The sequence below is a fragment of the Lissotriton helveticus genome, chromosome 8, assembly GCF_964261635.1.
Source record: "Lissotriton helveticus chromosome 8, aLisHel1.1, whole genome shotgun sequence".
NCBI lineage: Eukaryota > Metazoa > Chordata > Amphibia > Caudata > Salamandridae > Lissotriton > Lissotriton helveticus.
Window position 1 is genome coordinate 1,262,748,131 of NC_136069.1, and position 20,027 is coordinate 1,262,768,157.

A 20,027-nucleotide genomic window follows, 5' to 3' on the forward strand; every position below is an offset into this window, starting at 1 on the left:
GCCTGTCTTGTTTAGGTTTTGTGAGTACTGTATGATGGATGGTTACCGCACCTTTGATTGTCCCCACGAATGACATGCGAAGGTTGAGATGGACTAATGTAGTGTCCAATTTGCAGGCCATGGAGAATATTAATGCCGAGGCTGACAAGGCAATACTAGCCTTGGAAAATAACACGTCCTCTTCATCAGGTTTAGGCAGTGTGGTTGAAATCCATGAAACCCTTTTCTCTTTAATAAAGAACCATTTTCTCAAGCCCGTAAATACCAATGGGGCAAGAGCTCCCAAACATCCAGGATGGTATAATAATTGTTGTCGGGATGCACGACATGCCCTGGGGGTTGCTATAAAAGGGAGACAGGCCACTGTTATACAAACTGCCAGAAGGGAATATAAAGATACTATAACAAAGGCAAAAAAAGCTTGGGATGAGCATCACTGGTCTGAATTAAAAAGAGCTAGTGACAGAAATGATTCTAGATTGTTCTGGAATATTGTGAAGTGGGGAGGTGAGGGTTTTCCTGATCCTCCAAACAACAATGTTCCGGAAGGGGAATGGGTAAAATTTTTCCGAATGCAGTATGCTGAAACAAACCAAGTCCCTACTGCATTAATCATAATTTCAACCCATTTCAAAGAAAATTCTTTCTGTCCTAAAGAGATTTTGGCTGCTCTAAATTCTGTGGCCAGCGGGCGCGTCCCTAGAATGGACGGTGTACCAGCCGACATCTTTATCAACGATAAGGAATGTTGGTGCAAATACATCTGTCTAATTATTAATGCAATTGCTAGGGGTGCCGAGGTACCGCTATCCTGGAAGGGTGCGGTAATAATGCCTGTTTTTAAGAAAGGCAACCGATCCCAGCCTGGAAACTACAGGCCAATAAGCCTTATTGACACTTCCCAAAAGATAATAGGGCGTGTGATCGTGAATAGGCTACTAGACTGGGCGGAGGAAAATAATGCTTTGTCTCCCTTTCAGGCGGGTTTCCGTAGGTCAACAAGTACGGTGGACCAGGTCTTCCGTTTTAACTTGCTGCAGTGGAGGACCGTGGTAATGGGAGTGGGCAGCCTGTATGCGGCTTTTGTCGACTTGCGGGCTGCCTTCGATCTAGTTCCATGGTTCAAGCTGTGGTCTGTTTTAAAGGACTTGGGTGTACCAGCTGAATTACTGACATTGGTAATGCGGCTCCATGCAGCAACTTATGCTAAAATCCAGTGGGGAGGTCAGGGTATGGTGACAGAGGATTTCCCGGTGGAAAGGGGAGTCCGGCAAGGCTGTGCAATGGCACCTACTCTCTTTACGTTATATGTAAACGGTGTGGTTTCACGTATGCTATCTGCAGATGTAGATGCCCCTTCTTTAGCTGGCTTAAAAATGCCTATTTTAATGTTTGCAGACGACACGCTCATCCTATCAAAAACTCCGAGTGGTCTATAGCGTGCTTTGTCTATTTTTGATTTATTCTGTAAGGAGCATGGGCTCGAGGTTAATGTCGCGAAGACAAAACTGATGATTTTTAATTCCCACCGAAGTTTCAAATCAAAAATCATTATGAATGGTCGCCCTCTAGAGGTGGTGAATACTTTTACCTACCTCGGTATACATATTTCAAATAAGAATGGCTGGGGACAGGATATAGATATTGCTACACTAAGGCATAGGCAGCTATCAGGTGCTATTAGCTCTGAACATAGAAAATCTTTAACGAAACCTGTAAAGCCCGTTCTCCAGGTGTATGAAGCAAAGGCCCTAGGATCTGCACTTTATGGTGCTGAGCTCTGGGGGTTCGAGAAACTATCTTTGCTCCAATCATCGGAAAACAAGTTTCTACAGGCGATTACTGGTCTCCCTAAGAGCACTCCCTTGCTGCCCCTTAGGTATGAGCTAGGCAGAAAAGCTGTCACAGACCTGGCCAGGCTTCGACCAATACTGTACTGGCACAGGCTTTGGACTACTCCGAGGCTTTCTCACTACGCCATAGGGTTCTTAGACATCATTAAATTAGATACATTTCACAAAAATGAGTGGCTCAAAACGCTAAAGACAGTCTTGACTGAGCTTGGTATGAGCGCACTTTGGGCTGACCCAGCAGGAGCAACTTTTCCAACAAAAAAGGTGCTAAAAGAAATCTATTGAGAGAAGATAGCATCCCAGGCTTGGGGTAGCTCTGGTCTAGGATCGATGACTAAGAGTTTCTTAGACGGTAAATTGTATCCTTTCTTGGAACCTTATTGGGATGTTATAGCCAGGCCTGGTGATAGAAAGCTCTTGTTTCAACTGAGAGCAGGTTCACTTCCTCTCAGATCTTTGACAGCCAGATGGGATGGTGGACTGAGTGATATATGCCCTGCGTGTGGTATGGCTAAAGAAACAACGGGCCATTTTCTATTCACTTGCCCAGCTTACTCTGACCCTAGACGTGTGTGGCTAGTACCGATGTGTAGGAATTTGGGGGCAATCAGGGGTACCATTGCGCTGCGTGTAATATGCACTAGCACTTTAACATGGATAGTAATAGCCACTGCGAAATACTTAGGATGGGCATGGTCGATTAGACAGAGACTGCTAGTCATTTGATTATTCTCTGTCTGAAATGTTTCTCTGCATCTTTTATATTTTATAAACGGTTTTATTATAAACTGTCTCAACTTATCTAATCTTATTTTTTTGTACTTTTTTAAATCTATTTTATCTTGTTCTGTATCTAAATATTGCACTGGTTTTCATTGAGTCAAAATTTGTAAATAGTATGCTTAGTATTCGTAATAATGAATGGTAAATTTAATTGAATTTTTAATTACTGTATGTCTTGCTTTTATGAGTGAAATCTCGAATAAAGCATACTTTGACTTGAAGTTTCGAGAGGTTAGCTTTGGTGATGTCTGCCTTGATCCTGAGGAATTCATAGAACTCCTTGTTTGGTAGTTTATGCGTGCGCTGTAGTGCTTCGAATGTGAGCGGGTTGCTATCTAGCTCTAGTTGGGCCGGCGTCGTGATGCTTCTGCTGTACCACTCTGTGTTCTCTAATGTACCCCCTTTGTATGTCACCTTGGAGTTGTACCATATTGATTCCCAGTTGGACCCTTTGATGCTGACCTCCAGTTCTCTGTCTACACTGAGTAGTGCCGTCTTTGTGTTCCTGATGATTGCATTCTTTGCTTCTGGGTGTCTGTTGGCTGTCAGTGCCATGATTGGGTCGCCCCCCCCCCAGGATGCATCTTTCCAGGTCGAGCCAGACCGGCATGTACTCTGGTGTGGGGGAGATCCAGTGTATGCCCTGTTTTGCTAGGCAGGCCATTTGGAAGGCCTTGTAGTTCGTAAGGTTTAGCACACCTTGGTACTTTTTTAGTCTGAGTTTTGATAGGCTGATTCTGGCCTTCTTGCCACCCCAGAGGAATGAGTTGATTGCTTTATCTATTTTTTTGTGAAAGTCCGTAGTTAAGGTTAGTGGTAGCATGCTCAGCAGATAGTTTAGCATTGGTGTGATCATCATCTTGATCGTCTCGACTCGACCCCACCAGCTAATGAATTTGGGGCTCCAGGCTTTTAGCTTGCTCCTGATCTTCCTCAGCATTGCCTCCTCGTTGTGGTCTAGGGTCGACCTAAGGTCTCTTCCAAAGAGGAGGCCCAGGTACTTCAGGGGTTTCTGGGTGAGTAATGAATTTGAGAATTATTGAGGTATAGTGCAACCTCCTTCAGCAGACCATGATTACTGATCGTGATTTACCGGTATGTTTGTCCCCAACATACAGTACTAAATCGACCAGGTGCCGAAGAGAGGAGTTCATACAGTTGAAGGAGAATTATATCCTTTTCTGGTTTTCACTTGTGTGTTTTTTTGTCTAGTTTTTTCACACGTTTATCACTCATAATGCAGTAGCATATATTTAGAACAGAGACCCTGACGAAAGCCTGGGCAATTTTCCCACTGGGGCTGAAACATGTTGGTCTCCTCGCAGCTATTTGTGTTGACTGCGTTGATGCTATTATACTGTTCTTGTTTTTAAAGGGGAAGGGGCTAACGTTTATTAAAACTGGTTTGTGTTAAGTTCCCTATCCTGTTTTAATTCACCACTTTTTTGCTTTTGCACTGCACTTCCCATTGTATCAACATCATGTGGTAGTACCGAGTGATTGTGGGTCGCTACCCCTAACTGGCTGTTGGGGTATGCCGGTCTCAATGATCAAGAGACACGATACCCGATAAGGACTACCAAATGAGAATATTGATCCATACAAGACTTTTGATGGGAATCCTTAACCAGGGGTGACTCACGTTTACTGGTGCTTCACTTTTTGGTGGTATGGTTTGTTAGATTTGCTGTGTTTGTTTCTCATGTACTGCTGACATGATTACAAAAGCATAGAATCACTTGTGGATTTCTAAATAGACCCCTAAGTTTGTTGTTTAGTAGTTTGTTCCTGTGGGGGATACTACTTAGGCTTGGTCTCTTAAACGTCCCTCTAGCCCTGCAATACTGTGTAGTTATTTTACTTCAGGGGTTTCGTCTGCCACGCAAGTCCGGACATGCCTAGTACTGTCCTAGTTGTGTGGCAGTTCATTGGCTTGCATTCAGATTTGTCACGGTTTAATTTATATCCTGAGACCTGCGCATAGTCCTCAATGGTTTGCATCAGGGCTTCTATTGATGTTTCTGGGTCGTTAGTGGTGATCAGGATGTCGTCGGCATATGCTGCCAGCTTGATAGCTTGCCCTCCGACTCGTACTCCTGTTATTAGCGGATTATTCCTGATCATGTGAAGGAGTGGTTCTAATGCGAGTAGGAATAGTCCCGGTGATAGAGGACACCCCTGCCTCGTCCCCCTCTCCAGGGGGAACATCGCCGACGTGGTTGTGTTGACCACCACTCGTGCCCGGGGGTTTTTGTAGAGTGACATGACCATACCCCGGTATTTATCCCCTAGGCCGAATTTGCGCATGCATTGGTCAAGGAAGGGCCACGAGACTCTATCGAAGGCCTTTTCTGCGTCAAGCGCAATCATGACTGCCTTCTCCATGCTGTTAGCTGTGCGGTTTATGAGGTGGCAGAGTAGTCTGGTGTTGTCTTGTGAGAGTCTGTTTTTTAGGTAGCCTACTTGCGATTTGTGTATGAGGTGAGGTAGATATGTGTTTAGTCTTGCAGCCATTACTTTTGCGTATATTTTACAATCTACGTTTATTAGTGAGATGGGGCGATAGTTTTGCGGGAATTGTGGGTCCTTCCCCTCTTTGGGGATGACAATGATGTTTGCCTCTGCCATCGAATTCGTCATGCTCCCCCTGTCAGCGCACGTCTGGAAGACTCTGACCATGGTCTCTTTTAGCAGGGGCTGAAACTGTGTATAGAAGGCCGCCGTGAATCCGTCCGGCCCTGGCGCTTTATTTGGCTTCAGCGAGTCTATTGCCATCCCCACCTCGACTCCAGTTATGTCCTGCTCTAGTGAGTCTCTTTGTTCGTTGCTTAGTTTGGGCAGATCGAGTTTGTCTAGCAAGTTTGCGCCGCCGTCTGCTGCTAGTGATTTGTCCGCTGTGTACAGTTCCTTGTAGAAACCCCTGAAGGTTTCAAAGATTAGCTTGTTGACCGTGTGCGTTCTGTTATTTTTGTCTGTAATCGCTACGACAGAGTGCTGCCTTTGTTTGGCTTTCAGGTATCCTGCTAGTGCTCTGCCTGCTTTGTTTGCTGAGCATAGGTTTATGGATTTGTATTTGTTAATCCAAGTGCTTGCCCTTTCACTTAGTATCCTGTTCAATTCGTACTTCTCTTTTGTGAGTGTGGTGAGGGTGTTCCTATCCACCAGGTTCGCGCTATGGTTCCTTTCTAGTTCCTTTATCTGGCCCTCCAGTTCTGTAATTTTTTTGTTCCTACTCCTGTTCATCCTGTCTTTGATGCTCAGGAGCTTCCCTCTTATTGTGGCTTTTAGTGCTTCCCAGAGAGTGATGGTGTCAGTGTCTGCGGTGTCGTTGAACGTTAGATATTCCTTAATCGCCTCTTCTACCTCAGTTATGTTTGTCGGGTTCTCTAGTATGTCGCTGTTGAGGCGCCAGCTACGGTTTGGCTTCTCGTTGTGCTTCCCGCTTATGGAGAGGGAGATGTGAGCGTGGTCTGAAATTGGTATGGGCCCTATTTCTGTTGTTTCAGTCAGATGTGTCTGCATTGAGGACATGAGTATGTAGTCAATTCTGCTATATGAGTTGTGTGGGTTCGAGTAGAATGTGTATTCTCTGGCGCTGGGGTGTTGTAGTCTCCATGGGTCTGACAGTGCTAGCTTGGCGCATAGGTTTTTGAGTGTTGTCTGCTCTTGCGTTATGTGGCTGGGTCTATGTGGATGTCTGTCCGTGGCGTCGTCCATGGCTTGGTTCATGTCTCCCGCTGTGATTAGCAGCTCCCCCAGGGGAATGCTGTTGAGCTCGCTTTCTACCTCTTCCCAGAATTTTTTGTCTGTTGAGTTCGGGCCATAGATGTTGGCTATGTGTATAGTCTCTTCCCCTCTTTTGATACAAGTGAGTAGCCTTCTGCCCTTTGTGTCTGCTTGGTAGTCGTGTACCCTGAACTTTGCTTTCTTGCTGATGATGGTGATCACTCCCCCCTTCTTGTTTACGGCTGGTGAGCATACTACCTCGCTTATCCAGCTCGCCTTGAGTCGGTTCGCGTCCTCTACTGAGACTCTGGTCTCTTGGAGGACATATATGTCGGCCTTGAGTTTATTTAAATACTCTAGTGTCTTCCGACGTTTAACGGGATGGTTAAGGCCCTTGACGTTTAGGGATACTATCTTGATGTCTGCGGCTATTTGCACTGGGGTCTGTGTGATGAGTGTGGTCATGGCGGTCTGTGTTTTTCGCTTGTGCCTACGCAGGTGCTAGAATTAGTCCTTGGTGTCAGATTTGGGCCAGAGAGGCTACCCCCCGCCACATGTTATCGGTCCCCCCCCCGGGGCAGGTTGGGGATCTGGGATGTGTAGTAGGACAGAAAGAGGGAAAAATAGAAAAAGTGTCTCCACAAGGTTACGATTGTCCATGCCGCTTGGCTCCCCGCCCGGCCCGTCAGTTTTGGAATTAGGGTTTCTAGCATTGCTGCGCACGACCCTGCGGCCTCTTCTTCATCCTCTGGCACTCCCAGGATCCGGATGTTCCCCTTCCTGTTTCTGTCTTCCTGTTCCGCGAACATTCTCTGAAGGTCGCTGGATACCTTGGAGACATAGTGTATATCTCTGTCAGTGCTGGCTGTTCTATCTTCTATGTCGCTAATTCTCCTCTCCGCTTCACCTACTCTGCTGGCGATTTTGCTTTGGTCCGCTCGTATTGCAGTGAGTTCTAGCTGAACGTTATCCATGGAGTTCTTAGTGGCCTTGGCTAGGTCGTTGGCTTCCGTTATCTTTTTGAGGAGCGTCTCCATCGCTGTATCAATGGTGTGGTTGTTTTTCATTTTGATTGGAGATTCCACCATATCCTTCCTTTGCTTTTTATTGTTGTTGGCAGATTTGTCGTCTCTGCCGGTCATCTTATCGAAACCTCTTCTTGCGAGGTATATGGACAGCCTGTCCTTCTTCTGTTGGTCCGTCTGTTGGTTCTCTTGGTGTGGGCCGCTGTTTGTTGATGTGGTGTCTTTGTCCCTCGTGCTGCCACTGAAGGTGAACCTGCTAGGCCACCTTACTGTCCTGGTTCTTGTTTTGCTGGACGCCAGGACTTCTCTGTGCACTGCTGTTGCTTGCTTCCCTGTACTCACTGCTGCTACGATTGTAGCCGTGTGTAGTGCTACACTGCACCTTCTATGGGGTAGGACCGTTTGTTCGGTTGGCGTAGGCCCTGACGAGCTGCCCACCGTGGGCTGTTTACACTACTTGCTGTGTTGGCTCTGACCTTGCCCCTTTCCGCAGACTGACTTACGGTGCCGTTGGGGTTTTGGCTTGCGGCTTGTTGTTATGCTGCGTTAGTTCAGTGTGCTCCCCTGGCGTTCAAAGCTAGTTCCGTAGTGCCATCTGGCGCGCCTGGCGGTTGAACTTAAGAAGGGTAGTACCGCACTTCCCGGCTGGGTCGCTGCCTCTTGGTTGTTCTGAGATGGCCGCCCACAGCGAGGGATGAGCTCCGGTGTCTGTTGTGTCGCCAGCTCTGGGTGGTGGCATGCGTTTGGGGGCTCACCTCCAACGACTGTGGAGTTGCTCTGGCTTATTGCGCCGTGCCGCCAGCCTCCTTTCCCAAGATGGCAGCCGTGTCTGTCTGTCCTGTTCTGCGGTCTGTGCCTCCGGCCCTTTTTTGTTTCGCTTTGGTTTTGGGGAGGCCAGGTGTCGCGTGCTTGAGGCTTTAGTCACCGACTGCCTCTTCCACGATGGCCGCCGTGTTGCTATCCAGCGCCTTTATGCACCCTTCCGGCTTGGCCACTTGAGCTGTCCTTTTTGTTTCTTTGGCTCGGGGGTTTGGGGTGCTCTCCCCCCCGGCGCGCTTGCCTTCCGTGCTCGTTGTGCTCGTTATGCCACCGCCTGCCTCTCTCAAGATGGCCGCCGTGTTCCGGTGTCAGCCTCTGTGACCTTCGTAAATGCTGCCTGGTTAGCGGTTCCTTTTTTCGGTTAGGTCTTTAATTGCTGGGACTTTAAATGGCTGGGTGGTGGCGCGCATTTACAAGTTTTACCCCCGCCTTCCGGTGTGCTCACCTCTGCTGCTGTCCGTGCTTGTGTGCTGCCAGCGCAAGATGGCCGCCCTGGATTGGTGAGTTTCGGTTTCGTTTCTTCCGTTATCGGGGAGTTGGTTGCTCGCGGGCAGCTCCGAGCGTTGTTTCACCTTCTTTTGTGGCTCTGAAGTGGCTGCTTCTCCTGAGCTTCGCCCCCTTTTGTTTCCGCTCGTTGTTATGAGGGAGGGGTTCTAGCACCGCGGTGTGTGGTGGTTGCTGTAGCCTTCTTCAATGCGCCGCCATCTTAGGTGCGCCCTACTGCTCGGCCGTGCTAGAGATCTTTTAGCTAGTTCCTTCTTGTGTTGCTAGTTCCATCATCAGCACCAGGTGTTCCCACACTGTTCGATGTGCTTCTTGTGGGGATTGGGGCAGTTCTCGCTGTATGGCTCGCCGTTGTTGTCCCGGGGTTGCGGAGCTCTTGGACTTAGGCGACTGCCTGCGTTGCCATCCAAGCCACGCCCCCGCGTTTACAACTACTTTTAACCAGTAATTTAAATGGGCCGGTACTCATCATCAGGGCCAGACTGGCTGTAGCAGGCACCAGGCGCTTTCCCGGTGGGACCGGTTTCAGAGCGGTGAGGGATATTTTTTATGTTACTTGGGGCCAGTTTTACAGCAGTCCTGCAATATCAGCCCCCTGTAACCAAATCAGCTGAAGTTTCCCACCAGCATCCCCCCGAACGTCCCCCCCTTCCCGGGCCGGTTTCGACATAATTGCCATGGCTGGTTTGCTTTCTCAGTTCAGCCATGCTCACCAGTACTGAGTACCACCACTTCTCAGTGGTCCCATTGAGTACTGGGACTTCTCCTTGTGTCAAGAGAGTACCGGTACTTCTAATGGCCTGATGGGATCAGGCTCTGGGGTATCGGTGTGTGACAGTTAATGGTGAGTGTACTTCAGAGGCAGCTTGTACCTGCAGACTTACATTCTGACAGCGCAACAGGAATAAGGAGATGTGGCTTGATGGCTAGAGCTCCCGATACTGGACCTGTCACGCTGTCAGTTGTAGTGTAAAGTTGCAGCGCTGAAATACACTCACCATTGTCTGTCAGAGTGCCTAATGCCCATTTGCCAAGTTCAGCTGGTGTGGGCAAGGCACAATTGATACTTTTTTGCAGTTATATATAGTGCAAACTTGACAGAAGTGCATTAAAAAGCTTAACATGATAAGCAGAAGATCTACATGAAAGCATACTTTTTTGTTTTTATGACTCAGAGAGGTGAAATCCCAGCATCAGCTTATGATCCTGTGATTCTGGGCAAATCACTTAAATCTCCCTATGCCAAAAAAAACCACAAAAGAAGTATGCTTTCACATAAAACTTCTGCTTCTCATGTAAAGAGTTGTAATGCCCCCGGGCCAAGTCCACGCTATATAAAATAACAGAAATACCAATTACGCCCTGCACCTATGAGCGGAACTTGGGCGAAGGGCACTAGGGTACTTTACACTGAAGAAGAAAATGTTGCTATTGTACACGCCTGCCTCGAAGCCACATCCGTAGACATGCCCCTTCCAGACCCACCCCAATCAATTTGGTGAGTACCAGCACTTCTCTTTTTCCATTTAAAGCACTTTTTTTTAGCTATTTATGTTTGTGCTGTACACTACAGTGCTGTCTTGGCATTTGGTAGCTCCATGAAATTAGTAACCGTTTATCCCAACTCACTTGCCCTTCCCACACCTTTTCAAACCATTTTCCTCAAGCAAAATATGGGCACTGTCAAAAGAGACAGATATGAGGTTTCAGTGTCATGCACCCTTAACTTCAATGACTGACTGACTGTAGAGCCCAAACCCCAGCCAGAATACATCTAAGGGCCTGTACATTAATCATACAAAACAACTCTTTTAGAAAGGGGCTGAAGACATGGTTGTTCAGGGAAGAGGCCCCTGTTTGTCTCCTGTGAGTCAGAGTGTAGCGTCAGGACACCCTTGGGTAGAACTGCGCTTTATAAGCTCCTAATAATAATAATAATAATAATAATAATAACCACTGAAATTAACCGCCATGATTTTAATTATTTGAATAACATCAACAGGGAAAGTGTATGTAAATACTGGTACTATAGGAGAAGCAGACATATTATCTTACAGACTTTAAGCAGCGAGTTTAAAAGACATTTTGGAGTACTCCTGTAGTTCTGTTTTACACACTCTTCTTCACCTTTTTAGAGGGAAGAAGCATTCAATCATCTTGAATTTAGGACTTCTTGGATATTTTACAGTAAAGGGAAAAGCAAACAGAGGTGGGCCAAGGATGTGGGCATAGGACATTAAAGTAGGGATGATTGTGTAAGGAAAACTCTGCAATAACTGCTCAGTGCACTGGATAAGACTAGCATCTTAACATCATTTCCTCAGAACATTCCTGGAACTGGATAGAACACTCGTGAAGGAGACCCAAGTGGAAGAAAGAAGACTCCTGACTCCTTTGTTCTTCTTAAAGCTTTTGGCTCCAAAACCAGTCACTGTAGATGTAGCTCAATGACGACGTATATGACTTTGAGGGACCCTTGCCAGCCACAGTCTTCAAGCTTGCACTGCTGAAAGATTCTGACTTCTGTTTCAGGTATTGAGTCCCAAGGTAATGACTTTGACCTGAATGAACCGATTGGTGTATCTGGCCTCCACTGCATCCTGATTGCACTGAAATCGCATTTAAGGGCTCTGTCAACCACAAACTGTTGTTTTTAAATGATACTCAACTTTTTTCTGGGTGCTTTTTGCCATAAACCTTTAAAAACATATCCCCCTATCTGATGTTGATCATTTTGGTGTCTTATTGCTCATTAAAGTTTTCTCTAAATTTTTTAATTGCCTTGTACTGTGTTGCTTTCTTGACTTTAAGATTGTTGGTACTGATTGACATTAACATGCATTTCTCTGTATATTTACAGCTACTTGAGCCATGGCTATCGAAAGTTGTGTAAGTGTGAAAGTACAAGAAGGCATTCCCACTCAAATGTATGTGATGAGGTAGGGAAATGCCAGAGTTTAAGGGAGTAGGAAGACATCCAGGTCTCAGTGACCCTCAGGCAATTTTTAGACAGCTGATGTTACCAATAATAGCATGATAGAGAACTGACTGGTGTCAACAAGTATGTGAGTTGGACCCCCATTACCATCCAGCAGATCACTTATCAGCTCTTTGTGCGGTTAGATTCAATGAAAATGGTATTGTTGGACCTGACTAAGAGGATGAATGACAGTACCTCCAGTACCATGCAAACCCAAGCAGGTGTGAAAAATGGTTGTCAGTGTTGCCTGGTCTAATATGTCTACGATGCAGACAGGTGTAGGACAACTAGCAGTCAGGTGTTCCTAGGCTTCCGCATGTCGGAAACATTATCAACCACCTGGAGAGTGAATGTCTCAGTTCTGCACCAAATCAGCAAACAGACTGCGAATTAAGGAGTGGTATTAGTTAAGCGTGGTGTGATTGGAGTTGGATAGTGATGAATCTTCAGTTGCTCAAGGAAAGAGATGCCAGAGATATGAAAATATTAGCGGACTGGCTATAGCTTTCATTTAGTTCACATCATAAAGGAAAAGAGCGGAACACCGTCTTTTAAGTCAACTATGGATAACTGTAGTGCAGGTAAAGGGTTCTGAAATGGAACACCCTCACAGATGAGTTAGAGAGATGTTGAACTAGTTTCCTGAATAGTAATTTCAATCTCAGTCAGACTAACTGCTGATCTGACTTTGAGGGACCCTTGCCAGCCACAGTCTTCAAGCTTGCACTGCTGAAAGATTCTGACTTCTGTTTCAGGTATTGAGTCCCAAGGTAATGACTTTGACCTGAATGAACCGATTGGTGTATCTGGCCTCCACTGCATCCTGATTGCACTGAAATCGCATTTAAGGGCTCTGTCAACCACAAACTGTTGTTTTTAAATGATACTCAACTTTTTTCTGGGTGCTTTTTGCCATAAACCTTTAAAAACATATCCCCCTATCTGATGTTGATCATTTTGGTGTCTTATTGCTCATTAAAGTTTTCTCTAAATTTTTTAATTGCCTTGTACTGTGTTGCTTTCTTGACTTTAAGATTGTTGGTACTGATTGACATTAACATGCATTTCTCTGTATATTTACAGCTACTTGAGCCATGGCTATCGAAAGTTGAGAAGACAATCTCTAAGAAACTCACACAATTATTAATCTACTTGGTAGGGATCCCATCTTCCCAAAATAATAACCCATTTTCTGTATCTTAGTCTGCTAGATGATGATTTATCACTTTAAAGATGATGTAAGAGAGGTTGAAAAGAATACATTCTTGAAAGGAGAGCCAGTGATAGTTGACTAGGAGGAGACTGATGTGATCAAATTTCTTGGTATCATAACTAAGCAGGCAGCCTAATGAGGGATGGCCTTAAGGGAGGAGCTGGGCCAGGAAGGAAGAGAGACTAGAAAGTAGTCTAGTCTTGAAATAAAGAGAGATAGTTCAGCCACGGATAAGACAGGAGAGAGAAGGAAAGGTTTGATTGATTTATGTAGTTTCTATTAGAGTAGAATGCTTTGGCTGTTTTCTGATGCCGCAACTTAACATAGAGGGGATATCAGAGTTAATCCATTGTATGCGACTGTCTTGGCAATGGAAGTCTACTGCCAAGTAAGCCAACTACTTCATTGTGTAAGTGTGAAAGTACAAGAAGGCATTCCCACTCAAATGTATGTGATGAGGTAGGGAAATGCCAGAGTTTAAGGGAGTAGGAAGACATCCAGGTCTCAGTGACCCTCAGGCAATTTTTAGACAGCTGATGTTTCCAATAATAGCATGATAGAGAACTGACTGGTGTCAACAAGTATGTGAGTTGGACCCCCATTACCATCCAGCAGATCACTTATCAGCTCTTTGTGCGGTTAGATTCAATGAAAATGGTATTGTTGGACCTGACTAAGAGGATGAATGACAGTACCTCCAGTACCATGCAAACCCAAGCAGGTGTGAAAAATGGTTGTCAGTGTTGCCTGGTCTAATATGTCTACGATGCAGACAGGTGTAGGACAACTAGCAGTCAGGTGTTCCTAGGCTTCCGCATGTCGGAAACATTATCAACCACCTGGAGAGTGAATGTCTCAGTTCTGCACCAAATCAGCAAACAGACTGCGAATTAAGGAGTGGTATTAGTTAAGCGTGGTGTGATTGGAGTTGGATAGTGATGAATCTTCAGTTGCTCAAGGAAAGAGATGCCAGAGATATGAAAATATTAGCGGACTGGCTATAGCTTTCATTTAGTTCACATCATAAAGGAAAAGAGCGGAACACCGTCTTTTAAGTCAACTATGGATAACTGTAGTGCAGGTAAAGGGTTCTGAAATGGAACACCCTCACAGATGAGTTAGAGAGATGTTGAACTAGTTTCCTGAATAGTAATTTCAATCTCAGTCAGACTAACTGCTGATCTGTCTTTGAGCCATTGCCATTACATTAAAATGTTTGCATCACAGTCTAATATCCCGCAGTACCACACGATGAAAAACAAAATCTATAAATGGTTTTAATGTACTCTCGTGAGGATAATGTTTAGCAGTATGGGGATGATTCATAAAGTTCTTTACTGCATTAAGCCAAAGTAGGGACCTTTTCAAACATGGTTTAACAATAACAACTGTTTCCACCTTAATGTCCTAAAACTATGTTACAAGTATGTGAATAAAGTCTGTGTGTGATCTGCTGTATTCAAACAATAGTCTACAATAACCATTAAAAAGTGGCATGAGCTAGGTTTGGAGTCAAATTAATTAAGCAGCCACTCGCAGGTGATCAAAATTATGCCAAACTAATAGATATAAACAGATATGCCACATTCAGAGCAATACCATATAAATCCGAGAGAGGTAAAAGTTTCATGTTGTTTTGGCACTGGGGTGAGCCGTGAATAAATAAACATTGTTGAAACATTTGATGATTGTGATCGTCTGGTGGTGTGTCTGGAAAAGACTATGTGCAGTGCCAGGGGTATAGCAAAGAAGAAGGAATCCCCATAAATGTGGTTGTTATCAGATCGCTCTCGCTAGGCCCAGCTTGTTTTGTCCAGCATAGAACAAACAAAGTAGGCCATTCCTAAGTCTGTATACCTTGAAGTAAGTAAACACTAAAGTATGTGGCCCCCTCCACTGGGAATCCCTAAAAGCCACAGTTGGATTTAGAACGGGCAGGAACCTTTTCTCCAGCCATGAACAGCGAGTGAGAGCAAACACAGGGCCTCATTTATGAAAAGTGACGCACCGCTGCGAGAAAACAGCGATGCGTCACTTTTCATTGCGCCCTCCAATATGACGCGGTAATTGCAAACACAACAGTGATGGACAGAATGTGGATCAATGTCACACATTCACCCCAGTCCAAAGATCTGGGCCCAAATCCATCGTTTTTCCACTCCACACCACCCTGGGTTAGACAATGGCGATATGCAAATCAGCGCTGACCCTGTGCCCCATGGGAACAGTCCAGTCCGAACTACAAAAGCCATGTCCTTCCCAGAACGGAAACAAGCATCCGAGGACCGGCCCGGTTTCGAGGTAACACCTCTCATCAGCCCGGCTAGCTTGATTCCAGTGGTGTGGAGTGCCTGGGACTCACGTCTGAGCATCCCCAGTACACTTAGAGCGGTAATTGCAAACACAACAGTGATGGACAGAATGTGGATCAATGTCACACATTCACCCCAGTCCAAAGATCTGGGCCCAAATCCATCGTTTTTCCACTCCACACCACCCTGGGTTAGACAATGGCGATATGCAAATCAGCGCTGACCCTGTGCCCCATGGGAACAGTCCAGTCCGAACTACAAAAGCCATGTCCTTCCCAGAACGGAAACAAGCATCCGAGGACCGGCCCGGTTTCGAGGTAACACCTCTCATCAGCCCGGCTAGCTTGATTCCAGTGGTGTGGAGTGCCTGGGACTCACGTCTGAGCATCCCCAGTACACTTAGAGCGGTAATTGCAAACACAACAGTGATGGACAGAATGTGGATCAATGTCACACATTCACCCCAGTCCAAAGATCTGGGCCCAAATCCATCGTTTTTCCACTCCACACCACCCTGGGTTAGACAATGGCGATATGCAAATCAGCGCTGACCCTGTGCCCCATGGGAACAGTCCAGTCCGAACTACAAAAGCCATGTCCTTCCCAGAACGGAAACAAGCATCCGAGGACCGGCCCGGTTTCGAGGTAACACCTCTCATCAGCCCGGCTAGCTTGATTCCAGTGGTGTGGAGTGCCTGTGACTCACGTCTGAGCATCCCCAGTACACTTAGAGCGGTAATTGCAAACACAACAGTGATGGACAGAATGTGGATCAATGTCACACATTCACCCCAGTCCAAAGATCTGGGCCCAAATCCATCGTTTTTCCACTCCACACCACCCTGGGTTAGACAATGGCGATATGTAAATCAGCGCTGACCCTGTGCCCCATGGGAACAGTCCAGTCCGAACTACAAAAGCCATGTCCTTCACAGAACGGAAACAAGCATCCGAGGACCGGCCCGGTTTCGAGGTAAGACCTCTCATCAGCCCGGCTAGCTTGATTCCAGTGGTGTGGAGTGCCTGGGACTCACGTCTGAGCATCCCCAGTACACTTAGAGCGGTAATTGCAAACACAACAGTGATGGACAGAATGTGGATCAATGTCACACATTCACCCCAGTCCAAAGATCTGGGCCCAAATCCATCGTTTTTCCACTCCACACCACCCTGGGTTAGACAATGGCGATATGCAAATCAGCGCTGACCCTGTGCCCCATGGGAACAGTCCAGTCCGAACTACAAAAGCCATGTCCTTCCCAGAACGGAAACAAGCATCCGAAGACCGGCCCGGTTTCGAGGTAACACCTCTCATCAGCCCGGCTAGCTTGATTCCAGTGGTGTGGAGTGCCTGGGACTCACGTCTGAGCATCCCCAGTACACTTAGAGCGGTAATTGCAAACACAACAGTGATGGACAGAATGTGGATCAATGTCACACATTCACCCCAGTCCAAAGATCTGGGCCCAAATCCATCGTTTTTCCACTCCACACCACCCTGGGTTAGACAATGGCGATATGCAAACCAGCGCTGACCCTGTGCCCCATGGGAACAGTCCAGTCCGAACTACAAAAGCCATGTCCTTCCCAGAACGGAAACAAGCATCCGAGGACCGGCCCGGTTTCGAGGTAAGACCTCTCATCAGCCCGGCTAGCTTGATTCCAGTGGTGTGGAGTGCCTGGGACTCACGTCTGAGCTTCCCCAGTACACTTTGAGCGGTAATTGCAAACACAACAGTGATGGACAGAATGTGGATCAATGTCACACATTCACCCCAGTCCAAAGATCTGGGCCCAAATCCATCGTTTTTCCACTCCACACCACCCTGGGTTAGACAATGGCGATATGCAAATCAGCGCTGACCCTGTGCCCCATGGGAACAGTCCAGTCCGAACTACAAAAGCCATGTCCTTCCCAGAACGGAAACAAGCATCCGAGGACCGGCCCGGTTTCGAGGTAACACCTCTCATCAGCCCGGCTAGCTTGATTCCAGTGGTGTGGAGTGCCTGGGACTCACGTCTGAGCATCCCCAGTACACTTAGAGCGGTAATTGCAAACACAACAGTGATGGACAGAATGTGGATCAATGTCACACATTCACCCCAGTCCAAAGATCTGGGCCCAAATCCATCGTTTTTCCACTCCACACCACCCTGGGTTAGACAATGGCGATATGCAAATCAGCGCTGACCCTGTGCCCCATGGGAACAGTCCAGTCCAAACTACAAAAGCCATGTCCTTCCCAGAACGGAAACAAACATCCGAGGACCGGCCCGGTTTCGAGGTAACACCTCTCATCAGCCCGGCTAGCTTGATTCCAGTGGTGTGGAGTGCCTGGGACTCACGTCTGAGCATCCCCAGTACACTTAGAGCGGTAATTGCAAACACAACAGTGATGGACAGAATGTGGATCAATGTCACACATTCACCCCAGTCCAAAGATCTGGGCCCAAATCCATCGTTTTTCCACTCCACACCACCCTGGGTTAGACAATGGCGATATGCAAATCAGCGCTGACCCTGTGCCCCATGGGAACAGTCCAGTCCGAACTACAAAAGCCATGTCCTTCACAGAACGGAAACAAGCATCCGAGGACCGGCCCGGTTTCGAGGTAAGACCTCTCATCAGCCAGGCTAGCTTGATTCCAGTGGTGTGGAGTGCCTGGGACTCACGTCTGAGCATCCCCAGTACACTTAGAGCGGTAATTGCAAACACAACAGTGATGGACAGAATGTGGATCAATGTCACACATTCACCCCAGTCCAAAGATCTGGGCCCAAATCCATCGTTTTTCCACTCCACACCACCCTGGGTTAGACAATGGCGATATGCAAATCAGCGCTGACCCTGTGCCCCATGGGAACAGTCCAGTCCGAACTACAAAAGCCATGTCCTTCCCAGAACGGAAACAAGCATCCGAGGACCGGCCCGGTTTCGAGGTAACACCTCTCATCAGCCCGGCTAGCTTGATTCCAGTGGTGTGGAGTGCCTGGGACTCACGTCTGAGCATCCCCAGTACACTTAGAGCGGTAATTGCAAACACAACAGTGATGGACAGAATGTGGATCAATGTCACACATTCACCCCAGTCCAAAGATCTGGGCCCAAATCCATTGTTTTTCCACTCCACACCTCCCTGGGTTAGACAATGGCGATATGCAAATCAGCGCTGACCCTGTGCCCCATGGGAACAGTCCAGTCCGAACTACAAAAGCCATGTCCTTCCCAGAACGGAAACAAGCATCTGAGGACCGGCCCGGTTTCGAGGTAACACCTCTCATCAGCCCGGCTAGCTTGATTCCAGTGGTGTGGAGTGCCTGGGACTCACGTCTGAGCATCCCCAGTACACTTAGAGCGGTAATTGCAAACACAACAGTGATGGACAGAATGTGGATCAATGTCACACATTCACCCCAGTCCAAAGATCTGGGCCCAAATCCATCGTTTTTCCACTCCACACCACCCTGGGTTAGACAATGGCGATATGCAAATCAGCGCTGACCCTGTGCCCCATGGGAACAGTCCAGTCCGAACTACAAAAGCCATGTCCTTCCCAGAACGGAAACAAGCATCCGAGGACCGGCCCGGTTTCAAGGTAACACCTCTCATCAGCCCGGCTAGCTTGATTCCAGTGGTGTGGAGTGCCTGGGACTCACGTCTGAGCATCCCCAGTACACTTAGAGCGGTAATTGCAAACACAACAGTGATGGACAGAATGTGGATCAATGTCACACATTCACCCCAGTCCAAAGATCTGGGCCCAAATCCATCGTTTTTCCACTCCACACCACCCTGGGTTAGACAATGGCGATATGCAAATCAGCGCTGACCCTGTGCCCCATGGGAACAGTCCAGTCCGAACTACAAAAGCCATGTCCTTCCCAGAACGGAAACAAGCATCCGAGGACCGGCCCGGTTTCGAGGTAACACCTCTCATCAGCCCGGCTAGCTTGATTCCAGTGGTGTGGAGTGCCTGGGGCTCACATCTGAGCATCCCCAGTACACTTAGAGCGGTAATTGCAAACACAACAGTGATGGACAGAATGTGGATCAATGTCACACATTCACCCCAGTCCAAAGATCTGGGCCCAAATCCATCGTTTTTCCACTCCACACCACCCTGGGTTAGACAATGGCGATATGCAAATCAGCGCTGACCCTGTGCCCCATGGGAACAGTCCAGTCCGAACTACAAAAGCCATGTCCTTCCCAGAACGGAAACAAGCATCCGAGGACCGGCCCGGTTTCGAGGTAACACCTCTCATCAGCCCGGCTAGCTTGATTCCAGTGGTGTGGAGTGCCTGGGACTCACGTCTGAGCATCCCCCTGGGAAGGACATGGCTTTTGTAGTTCGGACTGGACTGTTCCCATGGGGCACAGGGTCAGCGCTGATTTGCATATCGCCATTGTCTAACCCAGGGTGGTGTGGAGTGGAAAAACTATGGATTTGGGCCCAGATCTTTGGACTGGGGTGAATGTGTGACATTGATCCACATTCTGTCCATCACTGTTGTGTTTGCAATTACCGCTCTGAGTGTACTGGGGATGCTCAGACGTGAGTCCCAGGCACTCCACACCACTGGAGTCAAGCTAGCCGGGCTGATGAGAGGTGTTACCTCGAAACCGGGCCGGTCCTCGGATGCTTGATTCCGTTCTGGGAAGGACATGGCTTTTGTAGTCCGGACTGGACTGTTCCCATGGGGCACAGGGTCAGCGCTGATTTGCATATCGCCATTGTCTAACCCAGGGTGGTGTGGAGTGGAAAAACGATGGATTTGGGCCCAGATCTTTGGACTGGGGTGAATGTGTG

At 47.4% G+C, this 20,027-nt stretch overlaps 1 protein-coding gene across 1 annotated transcript in view; it reads right to left on the minus strand.

The window, feature by feature from the left end:
• The window catches only part of VWA3B (von Willebrand factor A domain containing 3B), a 1,052,517-nt gene that overhangs the window by 710,000 nt on the left and 322,490 nt on the right, over positions 1-20,027 (minus strand). The window lies entirely within an intron of this gene.